Consider the following 10,000-nt stretch of genomic DNA (forward strand, 5'->3'; position numbering starts at 1 on the left):
GCAATTTGCATCAGCATGTCTGTCTGCTAAGTCATGCATAGACTGCTAATTTAATGATCTATTGTGTAGCGTACTAGCGTAGGGACATGCGCTGTCCCGCGCTGGGCCGGCCCGCTAGTGTGTGTAGCCTGTTGTGTTGCTTTATGTATGTAATGGTCCACTGGGACTTGGAGAACAGACTGTCCAGCCTCTTTACAATATGTCCCATTATTGAAACTGAACATTTTATGAGATTGTTAAAAGGACGGCCTGGTTTGTGGACTGCTGCTGCTTGGAACAGTCTCACTCCTCGGTGTGTGTGTGTGTGTGTGCGCGTGTGCGTGTGCGTGTGCGTGCGTGTGCGTGCGTGCGTGTGTGCGTGCGTGCATCAGGAAAAAAGTATGTAGCAGCGGACATTCTTTTATCATGACACCATTTGTCTTTGTCTCTTAGCGCGCGTGTGTTCTACCGATAGTGCCCCGATCCATGTGTCTGTTCTTGTGTACACCGTACACCATATTTATCTTTTATTGTGCCTTCTTGTGTTTTTTATGTGATGTGTCTTATCCACAATCATTTATCCATTTATGTGTCCTAGGCTCCTAGCACTGGCTTCTTGTTTTTCATAGGTCAGCCCTTGCTCTTTAACCATCACTCCCTCTAGCCTAGACACTCTCTCCTGTATCTACTTATTGTTAACTTCTCTACCTCTACCATACCTCATAATGCAATGATACCTCATTTAGTAATTGCAATTCAATTTTCAATTCAAACGTCTTTATTGGCATGAGAAAACATACGTTTACATTGCCAAAGCAAAAAGTGGAACAATACAATCAAAACAAAATGTATGTACAATTGAAAATCAGAATTGAAAGTCTTTCCTTTTGCCGTTTTATAATTTTTCCGAGGGATGACTTCCGCACACCCGTTTCAATTTTATAGCAGGTGCGTATAGGTCCTGGCAGTACAGCAAACGTTATGAGGAAGCAGGAGAGACCCGCACACCGCCACTTGCTGGTTCAAGAACTTTTATTTTAAAGAGTCATAGCAACGATTCTGCCTTTCGGCCTTCTTCAGGCATGAAGAATAATTTGACTTAGTCCACTGAAGGTGTACTCTGCAGGCCAAAGAGTAAAAGTAGAAGTTCTAGACCTCTAGTTCTAGCCTGCATTATTTCCACACAACAACTCTAAGGTATATTGATGACATAGTTCAATGTTGAAAATGGGTGGTATTCACCTTTTAAACAGCCTCTTGAGAAGTGACCAGCAAAATGTCCATACTTTCCACAATTTTGTTGCAAAGGGGTTTGGTTCTCACTTCAAACAAAGATGCAAGCACACACACACACACACACACACTCACACTCACACTCACACACACTGTCACACACACTGGGGCAGTGGTGGCCGAACGGTTTGCGGAGCGGTCTTGTTATCGGAAGGTCGCCAGTTCGTATCCCCGGACCGGCACGTTAAAATTACCACCGCTGAAGTGCCCTTGAGCAAGGCATTGAACCCCTACCATGAAATGTTCTATGAGCAGGGTCTGGCTGTAAACAAGTTCGTCGAGCTTAGTCCATTCACCCTGGGTACACACACACACACACACACACACACACACACACACACACACACACACACACACACAGTCACACACACACACACACACACACACTCACACACACTGTCACTCACTCACTCCTGTCAGCGTGGCGTGTGTACTGTTTAGGTCTTGCTCTCTTGCTTCAGGGCTTGATTTCCAGTACTTAATAGTTAGGTCAAGTAAAAGTTAGATGTACAACAAGTGCTTCCATCATCTCCGATGTGTGTACTGTTCCATTAGAAGGATAATGCCTGGACAATAGCTATCCCGTGGGGCAGGTGCAGGGGGGCTAGGGAGGTGGACCATGCTAATCCTTCTTTCTCTGTGCATGCTGAGCTCCCCGAGCCCCAGCCTGGCCTGTTGGAGGATGGCTGATAAGTAGCCCGCGGGTTAGAGGGAGGACAGACCAACGACGTCGGAGCTAATCCCTCCTGCAACCCTTTATAAACTATTTGGTATTACTGAGGCGAATTATGAAATGAGACCCTCTCTCATTGGTGTGTGTGTGTGTGTGTGTGTGTGTGTGTGTGTGTGTGTGTGTGTGTGTGTGTGTGTGTGTGTGTGTGTGTGTGTGTGTGTGTGTGTGTGTGTGTGTGTGTGTGTGTGGTGTGGTGTGGTGTGGTGTGTGTGTGTGTGTGTTCTTTAGTCCGTATCGATTTCTGCTTCCTAAGCTGGGTGTGTGCTACAGTAGGTGCATCATGCATGGTGCTTGGTTTACAGTATGTTACAGCAAAAGGTGAAATGACAGCGAAAGGTGTGTGTGTGTGTGTGTGTGTGTGTGTGTGTGCTACACAGTGAGAGATTAGCACTGCATTTTTCTTTCGGTGTTCTTCTTGGCCTTTCTGAGATAGAAGGGCCTGTTGTGAACTCTTCCGTTTATAGCTCTGAATTCCGCACGCACACACTCTCACGCTCACTCAAGGCTCTTTTCCTTATGAATCTGACTCCAAACACAAAGGCTGAGGGCTCTTGACCTCCATGGCCCTTTAATGTGGCCCCTATTACAGAGCTGTCCTGACTCATGTTGCTGTAAAACCACTTTAACCCATTTCGACTGAGATCAGATTCTAAAAATGTCTTCTACATCCTGACAGTTTTCTGAAAAAGCTATGTTTCTATGTCAGTGGTTCTTCGATTTTTCAAAAATAGCAGACCTACAAGCTCGTAGCGCGCCACTCGGTGGCGCGCTATGAGCTTGTAGATCTGCTATTTTTCAATAGCTAAAGCATAACATAATGCTTAAACACCAAAAGGGGTTCCCGCCCAACATGGGTTAAGAGGAAGATGGGCTTGGTGAGAGCTGGGTAAATACTTGATGAAGGCCCCTGGCATAGCTCCCAGTGTGTATATGTACCGGCTTCTGTGTGTGTGGTCTCGCTGAATGTTTGACCACTCACGTTGTCATCCTGGAACGGAGAGACCGCTGACATCAGCATATAAAGTATTTCATCACACGATAACTTGTCCAATGTCATTTTGATTATGCATGCACATCCTGGTACAATCCCAAAGTGCCTAAAAATCCATTGCAGCGAAAAAATAAATTAATTACGTTGATCCTCAACTCCTCCCTGCTCACTTTATCAGCCTTGGGTGGCCCAAACCACACCAAAGGGTCGCGTTGGGACAAAGCGGTTTTTAAGGTAAACTACACCAATGCAACTCATTGCAATTCAATGAGTTGCATTGGTGTGGTTGACCTTAAAAAAATTTAAACCACGATTTGTCCCCCCCAAAAAACGCGGTATTCTTATTGGTCGAGATGATGGTTGTAACATTGCTATTACAGTCTATCGCCACAAGATGGTCCCTTTCCCTATTGTAATGTATTGTCATGTTTCGCCTTTTGCCCAGGTGGGCTTCAGTAGCCACCGTCTAGAATCAAGAATGTCCCTCTTTGCATGCCGTAGTGTTGTTCCGCTCTGCTCTGAATAACCAAGCCCCCAGAATGGCTGGCCAACGTTGAAGTCGTCTCCCTACTGGTCAAAACTGGTACTGCAGGCGGGCTGGGCCCGGGTTAAATTAATGAATGAATCGTGACGTAGGACGTGAAGCATGCAGAGGTACCCACTACCCAAGCCCCCAGTAAGGCTATCCAACGTTGAAGCTGCCACTACCTACTGGTGAAATGTGGAATTGCAGCACTTTCATGGAGGTGGACGGACGTTCATGACGTCACGTGCGTAAGCCCGGACGTCAAAATTGAGGTCCGGGGCTAGGCTAGGCTAAACTTCCGCTCGCTCGAGCCATTGAGTTATAATTATACTTCCGGCAGTCTTCCAGGTGCTTCAAAACGCCACTGAGCAACTTCCACTGAAATGAATAGCGGGGAGGGAGGGGGGGGGGGGGGGGGCTAACGCTCCGGTTCGGTCTCTATCCTTTTATTACTCTATGGAGGTACCAAAAGAACAGCATATACTATATACATATACTATATGATAGGAGCCAACCAATCATATCGACGCTCGAGGGGTAGGCCTACTATACCCGGAAGACTTCATCATACTTCCGGGTCCTTCAAAACGCCACTGAGCAACTTCCATTGAAGTGACTAGCAGGGGACGGGGTTGTCGCTCCTCATCCGCTCTCTAGAAATATTATAACTCTGTGAATAACACACGTCTGATATGCTCGTGGATCTCAGTGACTTTACGCACTACAGTACGTAAGTATCTTACTTGGTGTCAGAAACGCGTCGACACTTTATTGACTGTGAGACAAGAGCATGGCAGTAGAAATACTCGTGTCATCTCGTCTGTTCATTTTATGACACTATACACAAGTGTTGCAGCCGAATGTTTACGTTGTCGTAGGACCGTGGGGCTGTGCGCCGAAAATAGCAGATCTGTACAAGCTTACAACGCAGCGTGCTTTAAGCTTGTAGATTTGCAACTTTTTGCACGCGACCCGCTGTATGGTGAGGTATAACTCCAGCTTGAGAGCGGAGCTGTTCTCACATTTCATTTTCTAGCACGTCGCAGAGAAGTCCAAAGTGTTCCCATAGTGGGGGTGTTGCATTACTTATAGTTTGAGACCATAGTCTCCAGCAGCTGTTATTGGACGCTTCCATTCTCTCTACTGCTTCCCGAAACGATAATCACGAGCACCCAACGCACTTGTCACGTGATACGGTTTGGCCAACGAGACCGGAGCCAAGATTTTATATATATATTATAAACCGTAAAACCCCACAACCATATTTTCCAGGTTCCTTGTTGTTGACAAATCCCTGTTTTTACTCGAAACGGTGGTCACCAAGACGGAAAAGCACTGCCCGTCTTTTATTTTCTCCGTGGCGAGCTGAGCTCCCGACTTAAATACAAACTGGCCTGGGCTCAGTGGTCCAGGCACCTTGGCTGGTAATCCAGTCTGGCAGTGTGCCGCGGGTTTGACTCCCGATCTTGACGGCCTTTACTGCATGTCTTCCCCCCATCTCTCTCCCCATTTCCTGTCAGCCTACTGTCTGTCCCTCCATAAAATATATAAAATAAAAAGGCGAAAGCCACAAAAAAACACATTTAAATACAAACTCCCGAAAGAGAGCAGCGGCCAGTGGGAGAACAAGAGAACAGAAAGAATTCAATATTAGAGACGGCGACATACATAGAATAGGAAAGAAACAGAAAAGGACCAGAAAGGAGGAGGCAGATAGGCAGTAGAGAGAAAGCAGAGGGAAAACAATGGTCGAATTTGAGGAAGTGTTGGCCATGGAGGGTAGCAGATATGAGCACGGTGATGGACTATGAACACCTTCATCAAAACCACCTGGTGGTCACCTCTTCACCATAAACTAGACTATGAATAGGCCTTAAGTCCTCTCAAAAGACACTGCTGAATGTCAGTTGGTCCTGATCAAAATTGCATTTATCTCTTTTAAATGTTCTTAAAATTGCTTTTCTTGTTACGCACATTAGCATCAATGGGACCACAGTGGTCTTTCTGTTTTCTGTTATCCTTTTGGCTATGATTGTGCATTGCTGCCGTTTCTCTGGCCAACAGAGTCAACAGAGCCTCATTGTAGGTGTCAAGCATTCAGACCTGTACCTTTCTGTTGATGTACACCTTCATGCACTCAACCACTTACGGAGAATGTGGTGAAGCATGAGTCATCGCCATCATGACGATATCACTTTTTCCACCACATCTCTGTAGACATTAGCCTAGGGTCTTTGTAATGAGGGGTTTAGCACTAACCTGACTCCGCCAGTCAGCGGCAGCTAGAGGCGGGATCAAGGCAGCACTGTGTATGCCTTGATCCCGCCTCTAGCTGCCGCTGATTGGCCAGGCCGTTTGGTGGACGGAGCATCTAGTCTGCCTGAGAGTTCCCAGATGGGAGCAGGAGGGGGGAACCCAGTGTACTCTCTGCTGCCCCATCTGGCGGAGTCAGGTTAGTTTAGCACTGCAACAGCACTATAATGTCCCTCTCTAGGCTTTCGATGGACCGCTTTTGCTGATAGTCTATTGACATTGACCTCAGTCACCTGAGGACAAACTACTCCAAATGTAGATGCAACTTTAGTCACAGTTCCTAGAGAAACGCTAGTCTTTTTGACTGAGGCTCCTGCCATCCATGTCCCATTAATGAACCCTCTTTCATAGTCACTTGATCCAAACATCGAGTTGAGCTGGGCCTGCTCAGCATTTTTACACATGCCACAGAGCATGACAAGATGCTAATTGCTTGCTAATTGTTTCTCCACTCATTCATTAAGGTTAGTCAACAACTTTAAAGTGTTATCTAGTCTGGTGAAAGAGCCATGAAATTCCTCAATATCTTTGCACCATTCCACACCCTGGCTCCTTTTTAGAGTAAGTGGAAAGCTCTCAACAAAAGCTAGACTCCTCCGGCAGACTTTTCAGTTTTACTTGTTGTGCTTTGAATGAAGTGCCATGGAACCCTTGACGGGTCAGACAAAAGGACCTGCGACTTTATAGAATATTCTCTCTTAATCTGACTCTAAGCTGTCCATATGATGTGGACGAAAGCCGAACAGATTAAGTCATTTTGTATAGATCACGTCTCATCCGTTGTCTGGCTGTGAATGATAATTTTCTTTTCTCAGTCTGACTCATAATATACGACTGGGACCAAGGCCAGCATGACAGGAATAACAAGCCAGCTCACAGAGCAGTGTTTAACCGCTAATGTGTGTCATGGCCATTAGCTAGAACCACACAGAGTTGGGTATTCACTCGCATTTTTCTCACTTTATTTTATCCCTACTGTACATCTTAATGTCTGTCTTTCGTTCTCTCTCTCCCTATCTCTCTCTGTGTCTCTCTGTCCAGTCGCCAACGACCCATTAGATGGTATAACTGCAGTAGGCAGTGATTACTGGCCATATTCACTGTGTGATCATAGTGCTGACTTCTTCCCTTCAGTCTTTGTCTTTTAGCACCGATTACCCAACTCCTCACTGGAGTACACTGATCCTTTCATATTAGCTCTTATTCCTTTATTTGTACTCTTTCTCTCTCTCTCTCTCTCTCTCTCTCTCTCTCTCTCTCTCTCTCTCTCTCTCTCTCTCTCTCTCTCTCTCTCTCTCTCTCTCTCTCTCTCTCTCTCTCTCTCTCTCTCTCTCTCTCTCTCTGTGTCTTGTCAGCTCACTAAAATGTACAGTATTTCCTTCAGTCCATTCAACACTTCAGTCCCAAACTGAAGATATCTTGAAAAGAGTGTATTCCTCCGCCACAGAGGATGAACTTTAACCCTTTTGGTGACCTCATGACCCTGCCTCTAGCGCCACCCTCAGCCTGCTAGCAGGGATTTTAGACTCTTAGTCTTGTTTTCTCCCTCATTATCTTCTCGTTTGTGCCTCCCCTTTTCTCTCTGTCCCAGTTTCTTCCCATCCATAAGCCCTCTTTGACTCTTAATAGTTGTGTGAAAAGCTTCTGTGTTATCAGCTTGCCACAGTGCCAGGCTCCTGGCTCTCAGTGGTGTTAAAACAATAATGCTAATATAGTGTTTAGTCAAGGACGTTTAACAGTGTATTGCAGCTTCTCTGTGCCCTGGAACCAGACAGTCCTACTTCAAACTGGGGGCTGTATTCTTCATAATTAAACACATCCAACCCGTTTTCAGTGAACCTTTTCAACTCCCAACTGTCTTCATTATAGTCATTGGTGTGCTGATTGAGGAGTATTCTGTACTTTAACCCATTTTGGGTGGGAACCCTTTTTGTGTTAGCATCATGTTATGCTTTAGCTATTGAAAAATAGCAGATCTACAAGCTCATAGCGTGCCACCGAGTGGCACGCTACGAGCTTGTAGGTCTGCTATTTTTGAAAAATCGAAGAACGACTGACATAGAAACATAGCCTTTTCAGAAAACTGTCAGGATGTATTAGACATTTTTAGAATCTGATCTCAGGTCAAAATGGGTTAAGGTGTTAAAAGACAAACAAACAAAAACACATTTACCCTTGAATTAACATGCTGAAGGTGTTCATGTACCAAAGTTAAAGGGATATTTCACTTTAAAAAACATTTGATGATTTCATCGTCTACTCAGGCTTATGTGAACACGCCAGATAGTTTATAAGTTGCTCGATTCAATATTTAGATATTTGATATTTCTTTTAGCTGCCCCGCCCCCTTCCTATACAAACCCATTGTAACTTCAAACTCCATTTTCACCATGATAGATTATTTGAAAACACCCATACTTTGTTCTGGTGACTGATATTGTCCTTCTAATACGTGAGGGGGCCGTGTTTTTTATTTACTGTTTTCATTTATTTGTAGTAATTGTCTTAGAAAAGAAAATCCTCCAGGGGCAGGACAGAGGAGACTAAAATAAATCTAAAATAATTATTAAAAATAAATAAAACTGTAAATAGAAAAACGCTGCCACTCACGTATTAGCAGGACAATATCAGTCACGGGAAAAAAGGATGAGTATTTTCGATGAATCTGTTATGGTTAAAATAGAGTTTGAAGTTACAATGGGTTCGTATAGGAAGTGGGCAGGGCAGCTAAAATAAATATCAAATATCTAAATGCTGAATCGAACAACTTAAAAACTGTCTGGTGTAGTTACAAAAGCCTGAGTAGACGATGAATTTTTTTCCGAAAGTGAAATATCCCTTTAAACATAATTTACTGCAGATGTCTGAAGTTATAGATCGATTTAATATGTTGATAAAAGTTTTACTTGACACTTGAAACAATTATAATATAATTGAGGCGACTACCTCGACAAGATGCATGGCTGCTTGGGAGTAAACAAGCTGTTTCAGGCATCAAGACTGTGCTGTATAGTGTACACCTGATGAATCAAATCAAATCAAACAAATAAAAATGTGTAGTAGCACATTTTCAACAGCCAAAAGCTGACCAAAGTGCTGAACAAGGCAAAGCAATTCAAAGCATCGATACAACATAAACATCAATGGCAAGACATATAAAACAAGAACGTGCATTGACAAATACAAAGACAGAAGAGCTCAAGTGTGATTAAAAGCAAGGGAGAACAGATGGGTTTTAAGTAAGGATTTAAAAACCCCAATCGACTGGGCAGTTAATGGGGAAGGGCAACATGTTCCAGAGCCTGATGAAGGAAGGTTCATCTTATCTTAGTTTTTATAACCTCTCATGACGGAGGCACAGAAGCACAAACCAATGTATTCAAAGCAGAGTGATATGTATTTACTTTTTATTAAACTAATTAACTAGCCACAAAATGTCTTCATGTTTCCGTTGCATTATTAATCACAGCCAGCAGTCTGAGCCTTTTATGGAGCTGTCCGTGGTTCTGAAACAGACATTCTCCTGCAGCTTGCTCTCATTTCCGCTGTCCATGGTGCTGAACTGGAGGTCAATGAGGAGGTGATATAAGGGCATCTTTTTCTTGTTTCCAGAGAGCTGATCTGTATTAATCCGGTTTCTGTTATCATGTGTTTTACTTTTCTCTTAAAGCACAGAGGATTTCCATCCACGCCTCGGCTTAATTCCTCAACAGATGGTATTAGTGTTGTTAGCAAAAGACACTTCCACCGCAGATTTTTTGTGATCCCTCTAAACTTGTCTCTTTTTGGATTATCTCCAAAATATCAGTCTGAAGTGTCATTGCTTGGAACTGTTAATTTTCTTTCTGTTGATATTATAGAGGGTATGGACCAAACATTTGGGTTTATGTAGAAAGGGTCAATGGCTTCTGTTTCTTATAAGATTCATGCTTCATGTTTGTGCGCGGCACACAAGGACACATGGCGGCAGTCAGATTATTGAGTGGTGCAAACCACTCCAATAACCAGCTTTGTCTGTATCTATGTATCTATGTATGTGTGTACCTGTACGTGGCCCCACGTACAGGTGAGCATGGTTGCTATGGTCAGTGTGTGACGTCACTGCACCACTCAGTTCACACGGGTGTGATTTTTTTTCATTTCAAATGACAATAACAAAAGTAAA

At 44.0% G+C, this 10,000-nt stretch overlaps 1 protein-coding gene across 1 annotated transcript in view; it reads left to right on the forward strand.

Annotated features, from left to right (window-relative positions):
• The window catches only part of epha10 (EPH receptor A10), a 208,741-nt gene that overhangs the window by 36,775 nt on the left and 161,966 nt on the right, over positions 1-10,000 (forward strand). The gene's annotated exons all lie outside the window — the stretch shown is intronic.

This window comes from Electrona antarctica (genome assembly GCF_951216825.1).
Source record: "Electrona antarctica genome assembly, chromosome: 15".
Lineage (NCBI taxonomy): Eukaryota > Metazoa > Chordata > Actinopteri > Myctophiformes > Myctophidae > Electrona > Electrona antarctica.